We start from the raw sequence: 25,435 nt of genomic DNA on the forward strand, positions 1-25,435 counted from the left end.
AGGGCGTGAATTCCTCCTGAACCTTCCTGTCCTTTTCATCCCTTTTCCTCCAGGAGGAAAGGAAGAGGTTATGGGAGTTATTCTTTAAGAGCCTGCCCAGTCCCCGTGACCCCTCAAGCACAGGGCTCCTGCTCTCCATCCCGTCCTTCTCCGGGCAGCTTTGGAATCACTGGGCCAACTGCAAAATCAGGCCTGTGCTCCTAATTACCTGTTCATGTTTCAGCCCCACGGAGCGGCCGGCCCAGCCGAGGGGATGAGCCTTCATGGTAATGGATTTCTAGTAAGACTATCTGCGAGATAAGACTGAAATCTTGGCTCTGGCCACATGCGCACCCGGGCCATCGTACACCCATTCCGGGCTCCCCAGAGCCATGTTGTAAATGGATTCCAGGATCCATGGCTGAGTAATAAGATACTGCAGCTACATTTTAGAGCAAGGTGCACTCCTGCCTTATTTATGAAGATAGACATTCTGGTGGAAGGCTTAATCACAGCTGATAAATCATTTTAAGAAAGCCTATTAGAACCATATGCTGATTCCGTGCATTAATACAGTGTGTCTGGTTCTAGTCTAATAAGACAAGGGTTTCTCCTGTGCTCTCTGGGTCTCGCTAGCGCAGGCTATTTATCTGTTTAAGTGGTATCACTTGTGTGGGGGCATTTATCTCTCTAAGAGGTGCCATTAATAAAACAAGGTGAAAGGGAAAAGGGGGATGGAGAAAAAGTGAGGCAAGGCGGCCATACTGCGGGAGTCTCGGGGTCTGTGTGCTGTGCGTCTGTTACACGGACAAGAGGGGCTCGAGCCGGGATAGGAGACGTCTCCATTAGTGCTCCGGCAGGCCGTCCCCCAGCATCAGGTAGGCGTTCGGGCCAGGTGCTTCCAGGGAACCCACCGAGGGGGGGCGGAGCCCGGAAGGAGGGGGCTGACGTTTGGGGGACTTGGCTTTTTCCGAGCTAGTCGGGCTCCGTCCCACGAGCAGGTTCCCGGATTCCCTAATGAAAGCCACATTGGTGCCCGGGCGTGCCAGGCTGTTCTTGCTCATCGCAGGGGGGTCCCTCGCAGATCTTTTCTATTAATCCCTGATTATCCCCCTGCTCTTTTTATTATCTTGCCAATTCAAACGCTAATAATTGCATGATTTATTGCTCATTTATAGCCCAGGCCACCACTTAAATGGTTTATTTAATGGATTCCCAAACAGTGACTGGGCTACTTTCTCCTTCCATAGCAAAGTCATCTTTTCATGACATCTTTTTCTAAAGACTCTTAAAGCTGGGTCCTGCTCCCTTCCGCCGAAAGCAGCTCTCTGGCCATAAATAGAATGATTAAGGTATGGAGGGAGGGAAGGAGAGAGCTACCCTCTAGCATGGGTATTTATTTCAGGACTTTATTTTGTGCTTCAGAGTTGATAAAAGACAAAGCTGTCGGGAAGAGAATAGGAGCCTGGGATGGCAGGGAAGCCTTGCAAAAGGCTCTCTGTGTGAATTGAGAAGACCCGAGTTTGGCTAACAGCTTTGCTTGGAGCTAAGGGATGGGGGCCTGCCATGATTGCTCTGGTACTCACTCCTGCAGCGACTCTCCTCTCCCTCCCTTACCTTTCTATTTTCGCTGAAGGAGCTGGGCTTCGTCTTCTTTTTTTTTTTTTTTTTTCTGACCCCTCCCCCCCCCATCTGACCAAGTTCTACTTTCTTTGGAGCTTTGAGAAAAACCTGCCGCAGGCATCTCAATCCCAAAGGCCAAGTTCAAGGTTTAGGATGGTTGGCTGGACTTCACAGCAATCCAGACAGCCTCGTGGTGGGCCGGCCAAATCAGACGCGGTCACTTGGGAGGCAGGGGGTGATGGCCAGATGCCCAGAAATGTGGCTTTAGTCTTCCTGGTTCCATTCAGAAAGGGAAAGGAGATTGCGTGGGCCCTCCCCCTCCCCACCCGGAGAACTCAGATACCCCTCAGCTTCTGATTCTCAGGCACAAATCAGCTCAGCTTTTCTTGGAGCGAAGGGCTTTTTTCCTCCCTTAACTGATTTTCTGTTACAGCCTCTAATGGCGTGGTTTTGATTTGTTTATACCCTGATGTTAGAACAAGATGTTTTCTCTATCAGTCACTCTCTATATAGTCTGAAGAAAGGGAAAAGGTTATCTGAGGATGAGAGCACAGTGAATCTCCAACTCTCCCTCCTTCCATCCATCCATCTAACAACATCAGTCGGCATTTATATGTTTGCCAAACAAACAAATTATCTCACTTGACCGTCCTCATGTCCCGGTGAGATAGGTGCTATTATTATCCCCATTTCACAGCTGAGGAAACTAAGGCTGAGAGAGTAAATATCTTGCCTAGAGTCACAGCTGGCAAGTGATGAGGTCAGAATTTGAACTCAGTAATTCTGTATCCCAAATTTTTATTAAGTACTTCCTAGGAGTAAAGATTATATAGGTGCCAGGTCTGGGAATACAATGGCAAATGGCATCATACCAGCCTTCAAGGGGCTTATAAACTAAAAGGAAAGACCACAGAATGCATAGAAGATAACTAGAGAATATACAAACTAATGAACTGAGAAGGGGGAGCATTAGCAATGGAAAGCACTCCTTTGGGAGGTGGGAGCCTCGAAGGAGGCGAGGCGTTCTGAGAGGTGGTGATTTGGAGGGAGGGTCTTCTGGAGGGGGAATAGTCTGTTATCCTGGAAGCAGTCGGGAGCTACTGAAGTTTCTGTGCAAATCTAAGGCTCAGGGCGTATGCCTCCCTGTCTGGGAGTCCTCTCCTCTCTCCTCTCAATAACTTATTTTTCAGAAGGGATAGAAGTGGGAAAAAGGTAACGGGGGAGCCCCAGCCCCAGTAAGTGTTCGGGGTGACCTCTGTGGAAATCTGTGTCTCTGAGATAGGCAGGCCCGCGGCCCTCGGTGGCCAGATGAGAGCTGCCCACATTCAAATAAACATTTAGGGTCATTCAAAACCGTTTAGATTTTTTTCTTCCTCTGACTTGAGGTAAACCAAATAAACAAACCTCTTTCCCAAAGAGATCCAGTTTTTCTGCCTCTCCCAGTCAGCAAAGCTAAACTCTCAAGGACAGAATCTCCCCTAAGTACTTCCTAATGGGTCGTTTTAGAAGGTTCTCCACTTCTGAGACGACATTCACGCTGCTAATCAGCGTCCTCCTCAAAGTGTTGACACTTGAGGGGCCTTTGAAGGGTCTGAGAGGTCTCTTTTTTTACAGTAAGTGGAGAACATCCTCCAGGCTCAGTCTCCAGGGGATGTTGGGGTCCTCGCAGCCGCCATTGTTCTGTGGGGTCCTCCAGGAGCCTAATTAAGAGACAGAAATGAAGGAGGATCTCGCAGGAGCTCTGGAGAACCGAGTTATACTTTAGCCTTTTGAATGCAGATGCTCATTTTCTGGGGAGAGCAGGGAGTCAGAGGCCCCGCTCTGAAGGCCCACTGCTGCCTCTGATCTTGGGCCCATCCCTCCCCTGCCTCAGTTTCCTCGACTTCACTTTATGGAGGACGAACCTGAGATGGAACTGGGAGGGATTTCTGGGCCCTCTAGGCCGAACGTCTCCTCTGACAGATAAGGAAACACTAACTGACTTGCCCAGGATTACACTAGAATCATGGAGGCCGGGTGGGAGCCACCTTGGGGCCCCACCCCCTCACTCTGAGATCAGGGCTCTGGGAGCCCCGAGGTGACTGTGCAGCTAACGGCAGCAGAACCGGGGCTTTGGACTTAAAATGCAGGTGCTCTCCGCCCGGATCCTGCAGGTTCCGCCGCGGTGTGCCGGGTACATGCTCCGAGGAGCATCCCTGCATGTCGGCAGCCGGAGATCCGAGCACGGCCACAGTTTAGGAGGGAAAGCAGCCAGCCTCTGGGTCCTCTGGGGGAGTCGCTGGCCAGCTGTGGTTTGGAGCCCGGGACCAGTTTCCATCCCATGGCTGGGCGATGGGCTCGGCTACTTCCCAGGGTTCCTCACATCAGCCACCCTCCTGCAGGGAGCCGGGTTCCAGCCTGTCCGCCCCCGGAGGGCCACGAAGGCCTTGGCTGCCTGCTCTTGTGCTACCCATGGAGCACTGGGAAAGATCTGGGGGAGGACGGCTGGAGCAGGCCGGGCCGGAATGAAGGAGCCCAGAGGCTCCCGGGAGATCTCAGCGGGCGGCAGAGAAAGGAGTTTCTGTACAGATCAAGGAAGCAGGAAGGGAAAGGAAAAAAAAAAACAACACACTCGTGTTTTTAAAAACTGGCGAATTTTCCCCAAATTTTCCCATGCTTCAACCTGATCCTACCTAGAGTTAAAGCTGACCCAGGAGAGAAGTCCAGTGGCAACATTTAACCAACCCGCCAGTTCTCTGGGGGGCGGAGAGCCTGACCAAGTTAGAGACATTTCCCCTCTTCTCCCCTCATTTTGCTCCCCCCTTCAAACAGAAGGGAAAGAGAAGTTATCCCAGAATCTGCAGAAGGCAGGGCCTGGGAGGGCAAAGTCTTAGTTCCAGGGGCCCTGGGGGAGCCTTCCTTCTCCTCCCCCACCCCCCCAGCTGTCTCCCAAGCCCCGCGGTCCCCAAGCAGGAGCACTGGGCCCTGAGGGCCTTGCGGAGGTCCGGGCCTCTCCCTGCGAGAGGATGGAGGGAGGCCCATCACTGCTTCAGAACCCTGCGGACCCCGTTTTCCTGCTTTTCTCCTTTCTCCCCTTCCCTGCCACGTTGGTTCCCTTAGGAGAGGGTCCCCGTTAATCCTCTCAGTTGGAAGAGCCCCCACCCTGGAGTGCGGGGCTGGCCGTGGCCGGCGTGGCCTTGACCTGGGAAGGGGCCCGCACCGGATTGGCTCTGCCCTTTGCTGGGAGGTGGCGGGGGCGGCTCTGGCCAGAACAGGCTCAGTCAGAGCCCCAGAGCTGTTGATGTCCGGGCAGGAAAGTGTGACCAGAAAGCTGAAAAAACAGATGATCGCATAAAACCCGCCCCTGGGGAAGCAGACCATTAGTCAGCCTTATTTATTTATTTTTCCTCGGGGCCAGGCCCACTCGGAGGAGCTGCAATTACCATATAAAAGGCAAAGCGGGCTGACCTCCCCAGGATCGGGAGGGAAGCTTTACCCTGGCCTCGTGCCACCTGCGATCTGTTTGTGTTCCTCCGAGCCTTTGAGTGCCGGGACTGCCATAAGCCAAGTCACATCAGAAGTGTGGCTCAAAATAAACAGCCGAGCCCGGGCCGGCCTCTCAGGGTCGCCCCTCTTCCTCTCCGCTTTCATCCCGACGCGGCGCCCCGGGAGGAGCAGGCCCTCCGTCCTGGGAAACAGGGTGCCCCAAACGTAAAAGCGCCCCAAGTGGCCGGGGAGGGTCCCAAGTGGCCGGGGAGGGTCCCCAAGTGCCCGGGAAGGGTCCCCAAGTGCCCAGGAAGGGTCCCCAAGTGGCCGGGGAGGGTCCCCCAAGTGCCCGGGAAGGGTCCCCAAGTGGCCGGGGAGGGTCCCCAAGTGGCCGGGGAGGGTCCCCAAGTGCCCAGGGAGGGTCCCCAAGTGGCCGGGGAGGGTCCCAAGTGGCCGGGGAGGGTCCCAAGTGGCCGGGGAGGGTCCCGTGGCCGGGGAGGGTCCCAAGTGGCCGGGGAGGGTCCCCAAGTGGCCGGGGAGGGTCCCAAGTGGCCGGGGAGGGTCCCAAGTGGCCGGGGAGGGTCCCCAAGTGCCCGGGAAGAGTCCCCAAGTAGCCGGGGAGGGTCCCCAAGTGCCCGGGAAGGGTCCCCAAGTGGCCGGGGAGGGTCCCCAAGTGGCCGGGGAGGGTCCCTCAAGTGGCCGGGGAGAGTCCCCAAGTGGCCGGAGAGGGTCCCCAAGTGCCCGGGAAGGGTCCCCAAGTGGCCGGGGAGGGGTCCCCAATTGGCCGGGGAGGGTCCCCAAGTGGCTTTCTGCTTGGGAGACATTGGGAAATGGCAAAGGCCAGACCGGTGAGCCCAGTCCCAACGTATTGTATTCCTCAAGGTCAGAGCAGTTTGGGTCTTTTTTTTTAATGAGTTGAAGGAAAAATAGGGCTCCCCATGGAACCCAGAATTACCCTCTTTTCCTGTTTGTGGCGAATGTCCATTTAAGTCACTTATTTGTCTTTTTTTCTCAGACCTCTTCTAGCTTATGTTGTCAAAAACAAACCTAGGTGAGCGTTGGGGTCATTTTTCTAGCTTGCTCAGGTAGTAGAGGAGGCAAGGGGGCCAGACCTGCTCCAGAGAACTCCAAATCTTCACTGGTTTTGTAATCATGAACAAGTTCCTTCTCTAATTCTCAGTCTTATTATCTGTAAAATGGAAACAAATGGTGAAAGCTCCAAGTCTTCACTGGCTTTGTAACTGTGAACAGGTCCCTTCTCTAACTCTCAGTCTTGTCTGTAAAATGGGCACAAATGGTGAAAGCTCCAAATCTTAACTGGTTTTGTAACCATGAACAAATCTCTTCTCTAACTGTCTTATTGTCTGTAAAATGGGCATAAATGGTGAGAGCTCCAAGTCTTCACTGGTTTTGTAACCGTGAACAAGTCCCTTCTCTAACTCTTAGTCTTATTGTCTGTAAAATGGACACAACTGTGATGTGACAGTGGACAAGGGGCCAACTTGGAGCCAGTAAGATCTGGATTCAAGTCTTGCCCCTAACCTTAACTAGTTCTATGGGAGTTGTAAGGGACAAGTCCCTTAGAGGCAATGCTCTATGACTGTAAATTACAGAGATGTCTCCAGTCTGTCTTGGTGAAGGAGGTTTCCATAAGAGGAGTTCCCTGAGCTGATGAAATCACAATTTATCACAGGAAATATTTGGCCATCTTGGTGTGGTGGAAGGATCATTGACTCTGAAGACTGAGGCAGATCTTGCTTCCTTCTATATAAAACGAAGAGATTTGCCTGGATGAATATGAAGGTTTATTCCCTTTCTAGATCCATGAACCTATGTTCTCGGTACCGTGTCGCACTGTAGGCATTCAGAGACCAAAGGGGATGAACCCATCAATTGGGCAACTTATTGGCTTCCTCAGAAATTTGTTGGGAGAACCAAATGAGATCCTGTGCATGTGTAAATGTTACAATTCTAGGTAAATGCCAACTATTAAATAGTAATAAAATGATAATACTAAATAGAGATTCATTTTTGGTGAAAATCAGAGGTGGAGAGTAAAAAGCCATTCACCACTTCCTGATGTTGATCAATGGCCTTCTTTACTGACACTGTCCCACCATGGAGTATCCTGGATTAGGTTTAAAAGGCACAGAAAGAAAAAGAATTAAGGTCGTGTTTACCAACTTTTGTTTGGGATGAAATAATTAGGGTTAAAGATTTGGGGACTGGTCATCATTTGTCTTCTAAACTTGGTGCTATGAAAATACCTGTGTTAAAAGGACTTTCTAGATGGGGATTTTTCCAGTATGAAAATCATCTCATTTACTTCTTATCTGCCTGTTGGTTGTCCCTCTCATGCTTCTTCTCCCTGAGGCGAGGGGGATTCTAATGACTTCACCCCCAGACAGCTTTTATTTCATTTATGGGAGCCATCGATGCAGTTCAAAATGGAAAAGGCTTTATGAACGCTTTTGTCTGAGAAATAATGACGATGAGGAAGAAGGGCTGTAGTGATTGAAATGATAGCAATTTTGGATCAAAAGGCCGGTGTGACATGTAGTGAATGGAGAGATGGTCTTGGAGTCAACACAAATTGAATGTGAGTCTTGCCTCTGATACAGTGACTGTGTAAATCTGGGCAAGACTCCTCATCTTCCAGCTCCAGAAATCTCTCCAAGACGCTAAATTGTGGAGAAGGGGCCAACTTCAGCTTCCATTGTTGGTCAAATCAACCAGAGAATTGCCAAAATGACACCCAGCAGAGCCATGTTGGATCCTAGCTCCGGAGCTGGACGTGATCTCCGAGATGATCTGCTCCATTCTTTTTCTTTATAGAGGAGAAAACGTCAGTGGGTAGAATTTGGGTTCCAGATTCCAGACCCGGCGCTCTTTCTGCCACGGATGATCCCTGATCATCCTGATCCCTCTCTGTCCACAGCTCATTAGCTCAGTAATTTTGTAAGCCTGTCAGCTCAGTTACCCTTGTGAACAGAAATATGAATTTAATTCAAGGTCATAAAGTGTATTGATGATCAATGGAGAAAAGGACTTTGAAATCCTGGTTCTCTCCTTTCTGTTCCAATGATCTCTTCCTTTTATCAAGGCCTGCCTTCTCATGAAAAAGTGAATGACTTAAGGACATTCTATTAACAACCCACATTCACAAGTTCCTTGGGGGTTTCATGAAGGAAAAGGGGGGAGGTCAGAGGAGAGACCCTCTTGTTAGCACATCTCCCATTCAGAGCTTCAGAAAAGCTCAAGGTCAAGGACATCTCTATGGATCTCTCAGCTTACCCTGAAAAACCAAAGTTGGATTGTGCCTTTTGTTTTGACTCTCCCTTGTATAGAATGCTTTCTAAGAAGTTGGGAAAGCATTCCCTTTCTAATAGACTGAGTTCTTCTCTTTGGCAGGAACTGTCTTTAGTCCTGTGTTTCTTGGGGCTTAAATGTGTTCGTTGTTTCTTCCTTTGCAATGATCCAAACTAAGATGTCTGAGAATCATGTAAAATCCCCATGCAGGGTGCCAGATCCTTCAGGGAGACAACCCAGGATGAATTTGCTATTGTTTCATTAATTTTCATTAACTCTTTTAACTTAATAAATGGTGTGTGTTCCCTCCCTTCCTCCCTCTCTCTCCTTTTCTGTCTCCCTCTCCATCCTTTCTCCTTTCCACTCCTCTTTGCTTACTATTTCTGTCTCTCCCTCTTCTCTCTGTCTCTGCCCCTCTCTGTCTGTCATCTCTGTCTCTCCTTGTGCCTAGTTCCATCTCCCCCCTTCACTGTCCCTTTCTCTCCCTTTTCTCTCTCTTCTCCCTCTCCTTTTATCTTCTCCCCTATGCCTCCCTCCCTCCCTCTCTTTATATAAATATGTGTGTGTGTATTTCTCCCTCTTTTTCTCTCTTCTTTTTTTCCTCTGCCTCTCATTCTCTTATCTCCCTCTTTCCTTCCTTCCTTCCTTCCTTCCTTCCTTCCTTCCTTCCTTCCTTCCTTCCTTCCTTCCTTCCTTCGTTCCTTCCTTCCTTCCTTCCTTCCTTCCTTCCTTCCTCCCTTCCTTCCTCCCTTCCTTCCTCCCTCCCTCTCTCCCTCCCTTTTTCCTCTGTCTCTCCTTTCTTATCCCCTCCTTCTCTCTCTCCCTCTCTTTTTTATTCTCTTCCTCTCATTGTTAAATAAATGTTTACTGGTTCTGGGAGACCGAGGGAACCTGGAGCCTCCAACGCGTGATCAGAAAATCCCGCCCTGCTCTTTCGGTCCCCGCACCTCCCTGCCCCGCTCTAGAACCCCCCTCTAACCCCCAGTAACGAGATCCCGGCCACACGGGGACCCAGCGAAGGCGGCCTGAGCCCCGCCCCCAGCGGAGAACGTTCCCCGGTCCCCCGCCCCCTCCCCGATTCACGGCACAAGTTCCCACCGGCTCTGGGCTCCTTCCCAAACCGGAGCGTGATCTGGGAAAGGTCTCACTGTGGAACGCGGGGACAGGGAGCCCTTTATTAACCAGCGCGGCGCCGGGCCCCGGCCCCGGGCCCTCGGCTCGGCGCTGCTGCTCCCGCCGCCTCCGGGCCCGTCTCTAGATACCGGGGGGAGGGGGAGGAGCAAGTTAGAATCCAGGCCCGTGATCGCCTCAGACACCGCAGCGGCCGCCCAGCCAAACGCGAGCGCCTTCCTGCGCCTGCGCCCGCTCAGCCCGCCGGGCTCTTGTGCCCCTGGGCCCGGCCCTGCCGCTTCTCCCCCGGCTTTTGGATAAAAGCGGCTATTTTCCTTCAAAGAATGTTTTCCAAGTGTTTTTGTTTTTCAAAGATTTTATATTTATATAAAGTTACTCCCCAAAACATGTGTGCATTATATATGTGTGTCTCTCTATACATTACATATACGTGTGTATGCATATACATTATAGGTATGTATATATGCATAATATATGTGAATACACCATATATATCTGCATATACATTATATATGTGTGCATGTATGCATTATATGTATGTGTATATGTACACATATACATTATATATGTGCATATATTATATGTGTATATACATTATATACGTGCTTATATACGTTATATGTATGTGTGTATATATGCGTGTCTATATATACATGCCTTATATGTGTGTATATGTACACATTGTATGTATGTGTAGATACATTATATTGTGTATGTATATATCACGTGTATATATGTATATACATTATATGTGTGTGCATGTATATATACATTTTATGTGTGTGTGTGTATATGTGAAATCTCATTTGTAAAGAGTAAACAAAAAATCTCCTTTAATTACTTGAGACTATCTTATTCTCCCTCCCCCTCCCCAAGTCTCCTCTTTTCTAGACCGAAGGATTAGCCGCAGCCTGTGGGGTGTATTGCAGGTGTTTTGCCTTCAGCTCCTTGGAAGCAGGGGCTGTTTAGTCTTTGGGTGACATCCCCAGTCCCTGGCAGTGGATGGCGCGCAGTAGGTGTTCAGTATGTGTTTGCTGATTGATCCCTTTTTGTGATTTCTCCCTCTCATCGAGTTGAGGTCCCAGGTGTCCTTTGCCCAAGCCCTTAGCAACTTCTTGAATACTGAGGTCCCTGACTTCCCCCCAGACAGTCAGAGCCACGGTGGGAGAGCTGCTCCCCAGGCCCGCCCTCCCTTTATGTTTCCCACCTTAGAGTTTCCCCTTAGAGCTGCTTTTTCAGCTTGATTGGCTTGGTTATGTTGTCTCTGGTCACTAAAGGTCACCTTGTTATCGGATGATATTTGAAATGATGGTTCCGAGGAGCCTGGTGGGGTGGGCTCCTAGTAACCAGCCCAAATACATTGGATCAGCCTGTGGGCAAGGGGCCACAGCTATAAGCACATCCTCCAGACAACTTCCTGGCTCTGCCCGATGATTTCCTGTGGCCTTAAACTAAGCATTATCTGGGGACTGCTGTGATTTTCCCATGCTCCTGGGCAGGATTATTGTGTGGGCCAGTCAGTCTCCCCTTAACTATCTCATGTAAGGGGGCAGGAATGGTTAGGGGGAGCAGGGATGGAGGCCTGAGGGTTGGGGAGAATTTCTAGTTTTCTCTTTCAATGGAAGAGAAACATGGAAAAGGAAAGACCTTGAGGAAACTATTGCCTTTGATTTAAAAAAAAAAAATTCAGCTGCAATATCCCTTGTGGTTGATTTCTCTGCAGGTAGAGAGACGAGGTTCCAAGAAGTGTGGATTCCTGGGAAGGTCCTAAGAGACCGAAGTATTTTCTTTAAGCACCCCCATTCCCAAAAGCACTTCCTCTCTCTCCTAGAAATCATTATACCATCTAATTATCCTTCCCATTCCTATTTACTTCCCTTATTCATTTTTTTCTCTTCTCTATTTTTATTTTTTTAAGTAACTTCCTGTTATATGCAAAAGAAGTAGCCAGAAGTAACTATTGGGGGACGAAGAAGGAGGGACAATTCCTCATTATCCAGACGAGGCTCATTGGTTGTTACCTGGTACATAGTGATGTTAAATACATCACCCGAGTCATAGGTCACATAGCTGGTCCACGTGAGATGGGGCTTGAGCCGTCTTCCTGGCCTCTGTTTTCCCCCATTATTCTATGGATGTTTCCAGCTATCATCATTACAAGTAAAGCAACACATACTCCATCATCATCAATAATCCCGTCCCATTTGGGAACGCGGACCCACTTTTCTCACCCAAACGACTCAGTTTACAGCGTTTACTTTTGAGACGGGCAGTTATGGTCTTCTTAGTCATAACACTTGGTTGTCCACAGGCCGTCATTTTGATGGGGCTCATAGGACGGTGACTAATTTTCAGGGGATCATAGAACACTGTTGTTTAAAAAGAAAATTCCAAGTCACACCCACAGATTGTCTTCGGCAATGGCTGAGTTTCCTAACTCGCCTCTGGGAGGTGCGTCTATCTTGCCGGTACTGACAGAACATCAGCCTTTCCAGTTGCCCTTTCCAGAAAGTCTTTGTAGTAGAGTTAAGAACATTTGCTTCGCTGTAAATCCTCTGGGCTCTGGGCACCATGACAATATTCAGAGGAAGATTTTGGTCCAAATGCCAAGTTTTAGCTTCAAAGAACAGTGAGTAAAACTAGGCTAGTCCGTTTCTTTTTCCTTTTATTTTTATAGTTTAGAGCTGTGGCTGGTACCACAGCTCTTTCTAGTATTATAAAAATCCCAAACACTAAACCTCTGTTAGATACTTTTTGCATCCATTTTTGTGTTTTAGACACGTTAATCTCTCTTCTCCCCCTCTTTTCACCATTGGTTTTCTTTCCTTATCTCTACGGGGATATCCCCTTGTCTTCCCCGTGTCCTCCAAGCCCCAAACCCCAAGATGATTTATGAAGTCTCTGATTTTCCATTAAGTCTTCTGTTCTCTCAGTAGTTAGCTAAGCTCTGAGCTCTGTTCTTCAGCCTGAAAGATAAGTCTCCTGACCTTAGGGAGTTTGCATTTTATTGAGGAGGCAGGAAACACACTGTGTACTTAGAAAAATAATTACTTGGTATTTTCAAAGTCATGAAAGGCAGTTGGTGTTGCATAAGAAGCAGAAAACTGGCCCCAGAGTCAGGAATATATGGGTTTCAATCCTCCCTCTGAAAACGCCCTGGCTGTGTGACCCTGGGCAATCCCTTAACCTTTCAGGATACCAGGTCACTCCTTAAGACCATCATCTGAGGAGCAGGTGTCCATCCACATTGGAAGAGATGAGTCCTCACTTCCCAGTCACAGGCCCAATCCATATCTCCAGTTTGGAAGGGTGGAGAGAGAGCTGATCTTGGTCTGGAGGACTCTGTGATTCTTGGGCAAAGCACTTAATCTCTCAATGCCTGATAGCCGAGAGTTGTGGGTAGGGACTTCCTCACTAGATGTCACTCATTCTGATGAAATGATTGTTCTAGCTTAAAAAAAATCTAATATCAAATCATTTTTAGAGAGAGAACATTAATGATTGGAGAGATAAGCAAATGTTTCATGGAAGAGAGAGTACGAGAGATGGAGAGCTGTCTGAGGAAATGATGAAGGGAGTATATTCTAAAAAGAGATGTCATGTGGAGTAGAAGAGAAGGAAGGAAGGAAAGAGGGGAAGGATGAAAGAGGGGAAGGATGGAAGAGTATTCTTTGATTTCACATAGCTTATGTTTATATCATTGTCACCACCAACAAAAGAGATAATTTATGCTACAATGTGAATGATTTAATCACAGATTTTCTCCAGATTAAGTTTTGCGTTAAAGAATGGAGAATGGAATCCTTAAAGAGTAAGTAAGGATATAGAGATTAGTGAATAATTCCAAGGGAAATTAGAAGTCTGAACTTAACAATTGCACAATATTTTAAGATGACTATTTTCATTTTTATTATTGTTCAGTCATTTTTCAGTCATGTCTGGAACTTTGTGACTACGTTGGGGTTTTCTTGGCAAAGATACTGGAGGAGTTCACCATTTCCTTCTCCACTCATTTTACAGATTAGCAAACTGAGGCAAACTAGGTTTGTGCTTATCACATTTCAGTGCCCTGTATCGTATTCCCAGGTAGCACCTCCTACTTTTTGGTCTTTTCCTTAAATCTTGACATTATGCAATTATGCAATTCCATTTGTTTCCCATTAGAGTGGTATAGATCAGGGCCGCTGTTGGGAAACCATGCACAAAGAATTTCAAGTTCCGCACCAAACCCTTGAAATGTTCTCTGTTCTGGATTATGGCTTCCCTTACTTAGTCTTTATTATTGATCAGAAAGACCCAGTATTGCCCAAGGCCTTAGGAGTCTGACCAACTTATTCCAATAAGTGTTGACTGAAAAGTTTCTGTGTGTCAGGGATACAAAGACTAAATAAAAACCAGTCTCTAGGGGTGTGACCATGGGCAAAAAATTATCCTGATTGCCTCAGTTTCCTCATCTGTCAAATGAGCTGGAGAAGGAAAAGGCAAACTGCTGCAGTATCTCTGCAAGGAAACCTTGAACAGGGTCATGAAGAGTCAGACATGACTCATGACTCCACAAGAAGAGGACTTTAAGGATCTCTCCTCCATTGACGTGATGGTGGGAGGGACATGATGCACAAAGTACATACAAGACCCCCTCAGGAGCAGGAGCAGTAATAGCTATGAGGGTCACAGACGTCTTCCTCTAAGAGATGAATGTGAGCTGAATCTCGAAGGAAGTTAAAAGGCAGAAATGAGGAAGGTGAACCTCCCAGAGCCGTGCAGTGGCGGGAGTGGAGAGGAAAGCCCAGTGTGGGGGAGAGGGGAGTTGCATGAAAGGGTATCATACAACAACCTGGCAGAGTAAGTGGGGGCAGGTCATGAAAGTCTCAAAAGGCCCAGCTGAGGAGCATGTCCTCCACCCCAAAGAAAACACTGGACCTTCTTACTGGGGTCACCATGAACCACGGTGGGCTGTGCTTTAGTTGCTTTGGCAGTTGTGTGGCGGTTGGATTGGAGACAGGAGAGACTGAAAGCCTGCTGGCCATGGGAGACATGGTATAGGAGCATAGGGATGGAGAGAAGGGACTAGATGTGTGCAGTGTGTTGGAAGGAAAAATAGGGCTTGGTGAGTGGGGGGATCCAGGGGAAAGGAAGAGGTTGTGCGCCGGGGTGTAGAAAGTGCCTGTCTGGGCTGGTAGATCCTGGGTCCGGACGTCTGCTTCTCCCTCTGGTGGTTGGACTCTAAAGGAGAGCTTCGGCCCTCATTGACTTTCCCCTCCAGAAGGGGTGAGACGTGCATTACTTCAGACTGTGTGACCTGTAAAGAGCTCAGTTAATGATCTCAGAGGACACAGTGCGTCGTAAAGGGAATACGCGCGTGTGCACTGCAGATCAGGGACGTCCTCTGCAGATGGCCCCGTGTAAGTGTGTAAATGTGTGTAAATGTGTGTGTGTGTGTGTGTGTGTGTGTGTGTGTGTGATTGTGCCCACAGAGCCATCCGTGAGTCCTCCCTGCTTTTTGGTAATCAGAAACTGGCATTTTAGTGCCCTTGGTGCCGCCATGCTTTTAACTGCTGTTAAGATAAGGAATAACGTCCCCCCGGTTGTCCATAATTGTGCTGTAATTCCACCGAGGGACCCGGTAACTTCATAAAGCCTGAAAGCCCGGCCTGAGTGGTTTTTCCCATGTCACTGTAACTCCGGGACGGAGTTACGGCCTTAATGTCCTGGATGTCTGTTTTGGGGTAGACAGGACTAAGTGTCACTGCTTAAAGACGCAGAGCGTGTTCTGGCACCTCCTTTGGCCCCCGAGCCTCCCCTCCTTTCCTGAGTCTTGTCCGCTTTTTTTGGTTGGCCTTTCATTCTTATGGAAATCCTGGCTTTTTGAAAGTCACACCGTTTGTAATTCCTCTGAAAGCCAGTGGGAAGGACTTTAATCAGTCTTGGAACAGCAAGACATTATTTTATTTTAATGTGATGGTCAAGGTGCCATTGGGATAATGAAGTCGATTCACACACTCGGGATGTTCTCTAGTTGATCAATGACCTGGAGGCCACGGCTTAGTGAGGGCACGGGCCCTTCTCCGAAGAGCAGCCCAGATCACGACGGGCCCTGAGCTCCTGGCTGTGGCAGCTGGGACGTTCACCTTCAGGAAGAGGCAGGACACGGGGGGCTGTGTCTGGTCTTTGAAGGGCTGTCACGCTTTGTGTGGCCCCAGAAGCCAGAGCCAGGAGTGATGAGTGCTTGGGAGGTGACTTGGCATCTGGAAAAACTGGCTCACAGTGAGAACACAGTAGGTACCTTCAGATGGCTCATGAAGAGAACACAGTAGGTACTTCAGATGGCTCACGATGAGCACACAGTAGGTACTTCAGATGGCTCACAGTGAGCACACAGTAGGTACTTCAGATGGCTCACAGTGAGCACACAGTCCGTACTTCGGATGGCTCACAGTGAGAACACAGTAAGTACTTAAAGAGTTGGTGAGTTTCCCTTTCTTCAAGATCTTCCAGCAAAAAAGAGAATGAAAAGAGAAGTTTAGGAACACTGACACACCAACTGAAACTGAGCACAAGCACCAGCTTCCCCTCCACATGCGGCCTCTCTCAGCTCCGCCAGAGGCTCTTCTTGTTTCTCATCCAGGACCAGTCAAAGCCCTTAGGAAGGAATGGGCGCGAGAAGCAGCATTTATTAAGCCCTTTGGTGTACCCAGTGCTGTTCAGTGTGGAGGACTGCTTGAGATCGCGCCCTAATAGGGCAGACAGAGGGAGAGAAGCACTCATTAAGCCCCTTGGTATACCTAGCTTTATTCAGCGTGGAGGACGCCCATAGCGAGCACACAGTGCCTTCTCTCGGGCAGATCGCCTCCTCCTCCAGAAGGTGCTCATTTCAGAGCCGGAGTTGGGCTTGCCAGTCCCGGGGAACCCGGTCACCGGCTCGCAAACACAATGGCCACTTTCTCAGGAAACGAGCTCCTGGGGAGGCCGGCTCCGCGGAGAAACAGGCCTTGTGGGGCGCTGGGCAGGGCGATGCCCGGGCTTGCCCCCCAGCAGCTCGCGGCCTGCGGGAGCCCCTCTTGGGAAAGCGCCCTGTTGTTTCATGAAGATGTGGGCCCGGAGCAGGAGCCCTGGAAGCTGGAGAGAGAGATCGAGGGGGGACAGGGAGAGCCCCATGAATGCACAAGGGAGCGCGCCTCCTGGGAGGGCCAGAGAAATCCCTGCGACGTCCGAGCCCCGGAGCCTGTGGTCAGAGCAACAGGCAGGAGAGCCCCAGGAGACTGGCTGGCAGGGCGGCTCCTCTGTGGGAGCCGGGGCAGGGCTGGCTCAGGCCTTGGAGGGAACTGTTTCCATCATAGATCGATGTGACCCTCTCAGGTAGTCTTCTAGAGCAAAAGATGGAGGAACTGCCTCTAGAAAGCCATTTTTCAAAGCTCGCCTCTCTTCCTTCTCTTTTCTTTTTCTGTCTCTCTTCTCTGCCTCTGTCTCTTTCTTCCTCTCTCCATCCCTTTCTCCTCCCTCTTCTTCACTCCCTTCCTTCCTCTCTCTCCCCTCCTTTCTTCTCTCTCTTTCTCTCTGTCTCCCTGTCTTCCTGTCTGTCTGTGTCTGTGTCTCTATCTGTCTGTCTGTCTGTCTCTCTCTCTGTCTATCTTTCTCCCCTACTACTCCCTCTTTTTCTCTGTTTCTCTCTTTCCCATCTCCCTCCTTTTTTCCTTCTCTCTTTCTCTCCCCTTCCCTCCTTCTCCCTTCAGCTCATACCCTGCCTTTTTCTCTTACTAGATGGGAGGTGTTAGCCAGATCACTTCACCTCTCAAGGCCTCAATTTCCTCATTTTTAAAATGCATGGTTTGGACTGGATGTCCTGTCTGATTTTTTCCTAGGTCTAAAGCTATCCCAGAATATCTCTGAGCCTCAGTTTCTTCAGCTATAAAAATCTCTAAATCTTTGACCTTATTTTTCTTCTCAAATATATTTAAAAGTCTCCCTATGTTTGTCTTGTCTTAAGGTTACTTCTTCCCCACCACCCTCTCCAGGAGTCTATATGAGTATGTATGTTTACGTAAGGTGCTCCAAGAGTCTTTAATGCTGTTTTAAGCTATTTAAATTTAATTTAAAAAATTAAAATAAAAAATTTAACAGTTTTTTAAAAACAGTTTTAGATGTTTAAGCTTGCAAGTGCACTAAAATCTTTGGGACACTGTATATATATTATGACTCCATCAGCTAGTCTACCTCAGTAACGAAGTGAGAAACAGTTTGGGGCAAATTGTGGTCTTGCTTGGGAGGCAGTTGGAGTCCCCAACAGGACAACCCTAAAATGAGAAGTAGCTCTCTTAAGGATTTTAGCCTGGGATAAAGTTCTTGTTCGCTTTGTGAGATTAGCAACTAAATGATGGGGGAAGAAGAGTCAGAAATCCCAGGAAAATGCCCTTCTTTTTTATGAAAGTTTCATCGGTCAAAGCAATCTCTTTGTTTAAGTCCAGAGGGCCCTAAGGTAAGCTGTGGGCCATCCAGTTATTACCCACTCTTTAAAAAAATTATTGATGTTTTCTGGACATTGTTATCTCTTCCAATGCCTCAGCACCGCAAAGAACCCTCCCTTGTAACCAAGGATAGTTCAAACAAACAGAGCAGCCTATTTTGCTTGTACTCTTTCCAGAAACCCAGGATGTGCCAGGGCACAGTGGAAGCAGCATGGGATTGGCCTTCAGATGCATTCAGATCCTAGCTCTGATCGGTGCTACCTGTGTGACCTCGGCCCACTTTCCCACCAGTTCTGTGGCTCACTTTTTGTTGTCAGTAAAATAAGGGGTCTTCTAAGCACTCCTCCAGCTCAAATTCTGTGACTCTCCATCCATAGGGTGATCTTAAGAGGAAGTTCAGACATGCAAGTGCTTGTGATTGAGGGGATCTCTTTTTGATCTCCCAGGACTTTTGTTTCTATATTTTTTATATCCCTAGTGCTTAGCACAAAATTTGACCAATGATGATGATGATGATGAAGAGGAGGAGGAAGAAGAAAAAGAAAGAAAGAAAAAAAAAAGAGAATAGGAGAAGGAGCAGGAGGAAGAGGAAAAGGAAGAGGAGGAGGAGGACCCTAACTCATTGATTAATTCCCAGAAAGATGCCAAAAAGCATAGGAAGAGGGATGTAGGCAAAAAGAGCTATAGAAATCTCAGCTTTAAGAAGAGATGGGAAGAGGAAAGGATGCCCTACTGTGTGCCGGCTTTCATGTGCTAAGAGCACTTAAGAATTCAGTAGATTCAAGAAGATCATTTATGTTCACTTTCTTTTCAGCTGAGTCACGACAGCACATCATCTCCCCTGTATGGAGGCAAAGCTTGGGCAAAGCCCCCCTCACCTTCTCCTGTGGTATAAAGGGGTACACGTGGGCAGAGAGAGGGGGAAAGGAGTCACATCTTACTTGACTCTCTGGACTTTGGGGGAAAAAGTGTTTCTAGCGTTCCCCAGAGACATGATCCTTTGTTTTGATGCTTTAGTATCAGCTCCAACCAAGTGAGGATTCCAGGTGAGGAAGAGAGGAGGGATCAGGCGTCGATGCACCATGTTTAGCTGGAAAAGGACAGTCAGATTGGAGCTGTTATCGATAGATATTCAGTGCAGCAAGTACTTACTTCCGGGTCCTGTACTTGGCACTGGAGAACAGAGACCAAACCGGGAATCCTTCCCCTCCAGATGCTTCCAGTCTGTACTCTGCCTTCATTTATCCAATAACAGTAGGGAAAAATGCATTTCTCCAAAGAGATGAAAGGTGTAGAGCTGGAATTGGAGGGCAACTCTAATTTCACTTTATAGATGAAGAATCTCTGAGGTTATCTAAGTTTATCTGACTCAAAATATATTAACGAATAGTTTGCATTTATATAGTAATAGTTGGTATTTATATAACATTGTAGAATTTGCAAAGTACCTTACAAATATCACCTCATTTTATCTTGACAGGACTTAGGTGATATTATTTCTCCATTTTATAGATGAGGAAACTGAGTCAGACAGATCAAGTGACTTCCTCTTGGTCACTTACAGTCAGTGTTTGAGGCAGAATTTGAACGTAAATCTTCCTGATTCTACTTCTAGAACTCTATCCCCTTTGCCATTCAAGATTTTTTCCAGCACTCTAGGCTGCAGCAGTTTTTCCAAGATGTATAAGTTCAAATCCAGCTCTGACACTAACTATGTGACCCTGGGCAAGTCCCTTACCTCTGTGTGCCTCAGCTTCCTCCTCCATAAAATGAACTGGAGAGGAAATGGCAAACCAGTCTTAATTATTTCTGCTGAGAAATGGGTCATGAAAAAGTCAGAAATGATTTATTAACCACAAAAATTGTATTTTTGACTCTTTTTTAAATGAATAAAGTTTTTTATTTTCAAAATATATGCATAGATAGCTTCCAACATTCACCCTGGCAAAATCTTGTCTTCCAATATTTTTTCTCCCTCTCTTCCCCCTCTCCTAACATTAAGTAATCCAATGTATGTTAAACATTTTTAATCTCTTTCCAAACAAAACACATAGAGTAACATTAATTCTTGAGAAATTTCATAAAACATGATTTCCTTAAGCTTTATATTGTTCTTATAAGGTTGGTGACAAAGAAATAAGCAAACCCTTCACCACTCCTTGTCCATTTGGAATAACAGCCTTGCCAGGTACTTAATGGGATTTAACACATAAGCCCGTAGGGGTCGGGGGTCATATCTTGTCCTGGCTTCCTTTTAGAATAACCTGCAAAGTTCTTCTCTGGCAGCAGGTATTGCACCTCCTTCATGCTGCATTAAGGAACCAGGAGGAAGACCTTGGCTTCCATCTGGGCCCCCCACTTCCTTCCTTATCACTCCCCTAAATGAATCCTTTCCCCAATCCCCAGGCTCCCCAGAACCGTCTCTCCAGGGTCAGTCTGGCTGCTGGGCCAGCATTTCCTGGGCCTCCTTAGAAACAGTCCCCATTTCAGCTCCTTGAAACCAGCCCAGGAATTTGGCCTGGGTCTTTGTTGACTTATTCATCATCTTGAAACATCTGGCCACAGGGTGTGAACCTCACTTCCTGCCCGGTCCTGTAAAAACCTGCCGTTCCCTTGCCATGCACACCGGCCCCAGCCGAATAACTCCCGTGGGCTCCTTTCCAGAGCTTCGAATGAAAAATAAAAGGCAAATGAGTGTCTCTTCTGCCTTCTGCTCGTGGAGGAGAGCAGAGCCTCGGTTTACTGATCTGTGGCCTCTAAGGCAGCAAACACCATGAAGTCTGAAATGTGCAATTGGGAAGGGTGAAGCTCTCGCAGTCATTCTGTCATTCAGTGAGTTGGAAAGGTAGATCGGAGCTGGATTTCATTGGCCCGGGAGCCGTGGCATTTTATTAGGTGAGAAGATAATACACATTAAGAAAATCACTTTGGCCTCTGTGTGGAGGATGGATTGACAAGCAGCTAATTAGGAAGCCATTGCAATGGTCAGGTACAATGTGAGAAAGAGCTGAACTAGACCTGTATGGGTCAAAATCTCTGATCCTCAGTTACTTCATCTGTAAAAAGGGTCTTTATATTAATAATACCCACCTCAAAGGGCTATTGTGAAGCTCAAAAAAACCCAAAACAAACCCAGGCTTGGCCAATCTTACAGAGTGCTATAAATGGCAGCTGTTTTGTTGGCTATTCCGGAAAAATGGACTTACTCTTTCCAGCCATAGCTCCATGCTATCTCTCTTCAGCTAAGTGCCTTTAATCCTCCCTATCTCCCAGACCCTCAGCTGGGCGACTAGCCCCTTTTCCAATTCCCTCCATCATTGACCCTCCCTTCCTCATCCAAGTACCGTGTTTTCCTGATAATAAGATACTGTCTTATTTTTTTTGGACAGAAAAACACCAGAGAACTTATTTTCAGGGGAGCGCTTATTTTAATGAATATTGACAGCAATTTTAATAACCAGGTAAATGTGAACCAAAAAAAAAGTACTTTTATTCAATAATGATCATGTCATCTTCTTCAACAACACCGTCATTAAGTGTCCACACCCTGAATTCCGTCCTGGATGTCTTGTGCCTCTATTTCCTTCAGAAGAAGTGGACCCAATCTGTCATGGGGGGGGGGGGATGGTGCATCTAGAGGGTACCGTAATGTAGCGTGCAGCGCAGGGGATCACCTTCACTACAGTAGCAATCTCAATAGGGCTCATTTTCAGGGGAGGGCTTATTTTAGAGAAATCTTACACAGTAAGGGGAGGGCTTATTTTCGGGATAGGTCTTATTATCGGGGAAACACGGTAGTTCCTATTTGCTTCCCTGCTCACCTAATGTTCTCCCGTCAATCAAGTCAGTCACCTGCTGTACTGTGTTCCTTTCCTCACAGACTCCAAGCTCCCTGAGGGCAGGGCGTTTGAAAAATCATCTTGTAATCCTCCTTAACACGGGTGTCTAGAGTGCCCTGAGCATGAGTTTGCTCCATTAATGGCTGTAGGACTGAATGAAACTAAAGCCTCCTCTTCCCGGCGCATTTGCTCATGACACGCTTGGAGAGCTCCGGTTTGTTAGCAAGTTTTTCCCTCTGTGGAACCTAAATTTTCACTCGGTAATTTCCCACCCCTCACTTCCCACTCTGGAAGCTGGGGCCAAGTCAAACAGGCCTAATCCTTCAGCCACATGAAAGTCCTCCCAGCCTCCAAGAGGGATTTCACATCTCTCCTCCACCTGCTTTTTTCCAGGCAAAACAGCAACAAAAAACCCCTTAGAACTGGTTCCTCTGGTCCTCTCACACCCAGCCTTCCGCCTGTGGAGGCTCCCCGTGGTCCGTGTCCTTCCTAAAATGTGCCACATCTTTCATATTAATCCATAAATGCGTACGTGCTCGCTTGTACCCCCTGGCTCTGTTGTACACGACTTACCCTCCCTCTCCATGGCTTATCTGGATTGCCTTCTGGGGGCTTTTGGGGGCTTCTGGGACACGATCTGCCATTTCCCACCTCCGGTTCTTTGCCCTCTCATTCCCCCACACTCGGTACACATTTTGTCCTTGGTTCTGCCTCTTAGAATTCCTGAGAATTTCCTTCTCCAATATTCCCTTCTCCATGAGGCATTTCCTGATCCTTCGCTCCCCATTTTACTTTGCGTGGATATTTTGTCTATACTTCAATGGACGCAAATTGTCTCTTCCAATAATACATAAACTTCCAGAGAGTAGAGGGTTTTTTTTTTTTTTTTTTTGGCTTTGTACCCCCGGCTCCCCAGAGGTGCTCACCGGATTGCTTCTTGAACAAAACCCCGTCCACAAAATCCTGGACATAATGTCATCTGCTATTTTCTTAAAGACTTCCAGAGATGGGGAGCTCCCTACCTCTCAAAGCAGCCCATTTCCCTTTGGAACAGCTGTCATTATTCACACAGGTTATTCCACAGGCCACATTACCTCTAGCTATGGGGGTTGGGGAGATTCATTGCCTCCCGGGTCTTCCCCAACTAGTACTTTTTCCTTCCGGTGTTTCCCTTCCCCGATCATATTTCCCAAGGCATTCGTTCAGATCCACTCCTGACTTCTCAGGCTCAAGGAAGAGGAAATGTGGAGAGCCATTTAGAGATTTGGGGTTAGAAGGCATCTTACACTCCATGGAGTCCAGCCCTCTCTTTTTACAGAAGAGGAAACCGAGGTGGAATAATGTGAAGTGACTTGTACAAGGCCATATAACTAGAAGGATCTGAGGCTGGATTTTTATTCTTGGCTCCTAGACCAGCATTCTCCCCTTGGTGCTATATCAGTCAGTGAGCATCAGGCGGACACTCCAAGCCAAGCGCAGTTCCGGAGACTTCAGTATTAAAAGAACAAATACACAAGACAACCCTGTCCCCAAGGAGCTTACGTTCTAAATGTTTCTGTGTAGATTTTGTTTTGTTTTCTAATTAATTCTGATTCATTTCTGTTTAGATCATGTTTAGTTTTCTGGTTTTATGTTATTTGGCTTGTGTTCTGCCTTCTGTAAGCATGTCTCTTTTTTTTTTTACTTCTGAGACCTCTCTTTATTCCCCCATTTCTCTGTCCCTCTCTGGCTGCTTCCCTGCCACTTGATGCTACTCTCCAAGCTGGGACCAGATCTGCAGCGTGATGTCAGGGTTGTCAGTGGCTCCCACGTGCTGCTCATTTTTCTTGTGATTTAGGCGCTCCGTTCAGTGTTCAGAGGCCCATGGAGCACCCCCCGCCCCCCTCCAGAAGAGGGCTCTCTGAGGTGTCTCTGGCTCCCCAGGGTTTGGTTAGCTTAGCTTGGTTCCTAGACCCAGGGCGCGGGCAGCACGGTAGGTAAGAGTCCTTCTGCTCCCGTTGGGTCTTACGTGCTTGGGCGCCAGCTCCCGTCGGGAGAGCCCTAACCTTCAAGCTCCCTTGGTAAGGTCTTATGATGTCACTAAAGATGAGTGTCCCTCATCTCTTTCCCTCCCTTGTGAGTCTCCTTGGCCTTGTTTCTTTTTTTTTAATTGCTTCTCATTTTCAGTAATTCTCATTTTTCCGTCAGAATCTTTTAGCACTCAAGGGAGGACGTTGCTCGGGCCCCTGGCTCTGCTTTTCCTACGGTATCTGTTGCATGTGTGATGGGAAAGCAGATGGAAACGGGCTTTATTCTCAGCATCGCCTCAGGTCATCCTGGACCTTCCCTCCTTCCTTTTCCTGCTCCCTCCCAGATCAGTTGCCATGTCTACCCTTGATACGTCCCTTGTATCTGATCCACTTGAACCGCCATGTTGGCTCAGCCTCTGATCAGCTCCTCTGGAACGCTGTAACGTCACCTCGTTCCTTCCCATCATTCTCCACATCCTGGGTCCCAAAGCGCCCACCCTTTTAAAACCTTCATTAGTGTCTTATGGTCTCTCAAGGTCAAACAGCCAGCCCGCTGTTAGGACCTGACATGGCCACTCAAAAATCCGTTTCCAGCCCAAGTTCCCGTTACTCACCTTCATGAGCTTTGGGCTCCCACCGAGCTAGAGCACTAAGTATTCCCCTCCACTGCTGCCTTCTCCGTCTCCCCGGAGCCTCTGCAGACTGTGCCTCCCATGTCTGGAATGCATTCCCTCCTCATCTCCGTCCTTGTCCTTCGTCAGGTCTCAGCTTAGAGCAGCGAGGCGGCCGCTGGGGAGCGGAAGGTGCTGGGGCCAGAAGCCCCCGGCAGGAGTTCTTTGGGGGATGTTTGCCCATCGTTAACTTCCTCTGGCCTTGTCCCCTTCCTGCCTAAAACAAGGCTAACCATCCCCCCTTCTCTCCTGGGGAGATCATGGGCATAATGTGCAGACCCGGGAATGCTGGGAGAATGGTATTGTGATGGGGGTAGTGGCAGATGCAGATAAGGTGGTGGGGTGGTTAGAGCTCTGTAGTCGAGTCCAGAAGGTCTGATGCTGGTCTTGTGCCAGACTTGAGTAGTCAATTAATCTCTCTCTCTCTCCCTTAGTTCCCTCATCTATAAAATGGGGATAATAATAAGCACCTACCTCCCAGTTGTGTGAGAATTAGATGAGATTGTGTTTTTAAAGAACAGTGGGGTAGGTGCTTTAAAAATGCTTGTTCCCTCTCACTTGCAGGGCTCTTTTTCATCCCTCCCCCCAGCCTTTCCCTTTCTTCAAGATCCAGTTAAAACCCTGCTTTTTGCATAGAAGGAGTCTTTTCCAATCCTTCCTAATTCTAGTGCTTTCCCCCTGCTGATTATTCCCAATTTATTATGTCTATAGCTTATTGCATATAAGTGGTAGCATGTTGTCTCTCCCATTACCTGTGAGGTTGTTTTTTTTTTGGAGGCAATCCAGGTTAAGAGACTGGCTCAGGGTCATACATACAGTTAGTAAGTGTCTGAGGCTGGATTTGAACCCAGGTCCTCCTGTCTGGAGGGCTGGGAAAGCAAAGCCCACCATTCGCCCCCTTTTCTTGTCTCCCTAGTGCTTAGTTAGCACAGGGCCTGACGGGTGAT

At 48.0% G+C, this 25,435-nt stretch overlaps 1 protein-coding gene and 1 long non-coding RNA gene across 5 annotated transcripts in view; one reads left to right on the forward strand and one right to left on the reverse strand.

Moving 5' to 3' along the window:
* CREB5 (cAMP responsive element binding protein 5) overlaps window positions 1-25,435 on the forward strand; it is a 488,046-nt gene that overhangs the window by 129,811 nt on the left and 332,800 nt on the right. The window lies entirely within an intron of this gene.
* LOC127539047 (uncharacterized) lies at window positions 4,975-9,580 on the reverse strand. Of its 2 annotated transcripts, XR_007947815.1 has the most exons (3): window positions 9,475-9,580; window positions 6,023-6,256; window positions 4,975-5,269 (listed from the first exon to the last, which is right to left on the reverse strand). It is a non-coding gene; the product is annotated as an uncharacterized LOC127539047 (long non-coding RNA). The 2 variants fall into 2 exon arrangements; XR_007947814.1 differs by lacking the exon at window positions 4,975-5,269 and having other exon boundaries at window positions 5,960-6,256.

This window comes from Antechinus flavipes, chromosome 5 (genome assembly GCF_016432865.1).
Source record: "Antechinus flavipes isolate AdamAnt ecotype Samford, QLD, Australia chromosome 5, AdamAnt_v2, whole genome shotgun sequence".
Classification (NCBI taxonomy): Eukaryota; Metazoa; Chordata; class Mammalia; order Dasyuromorphia; family Dasyuridae; genus Antechinus; species Antechinus flavipes.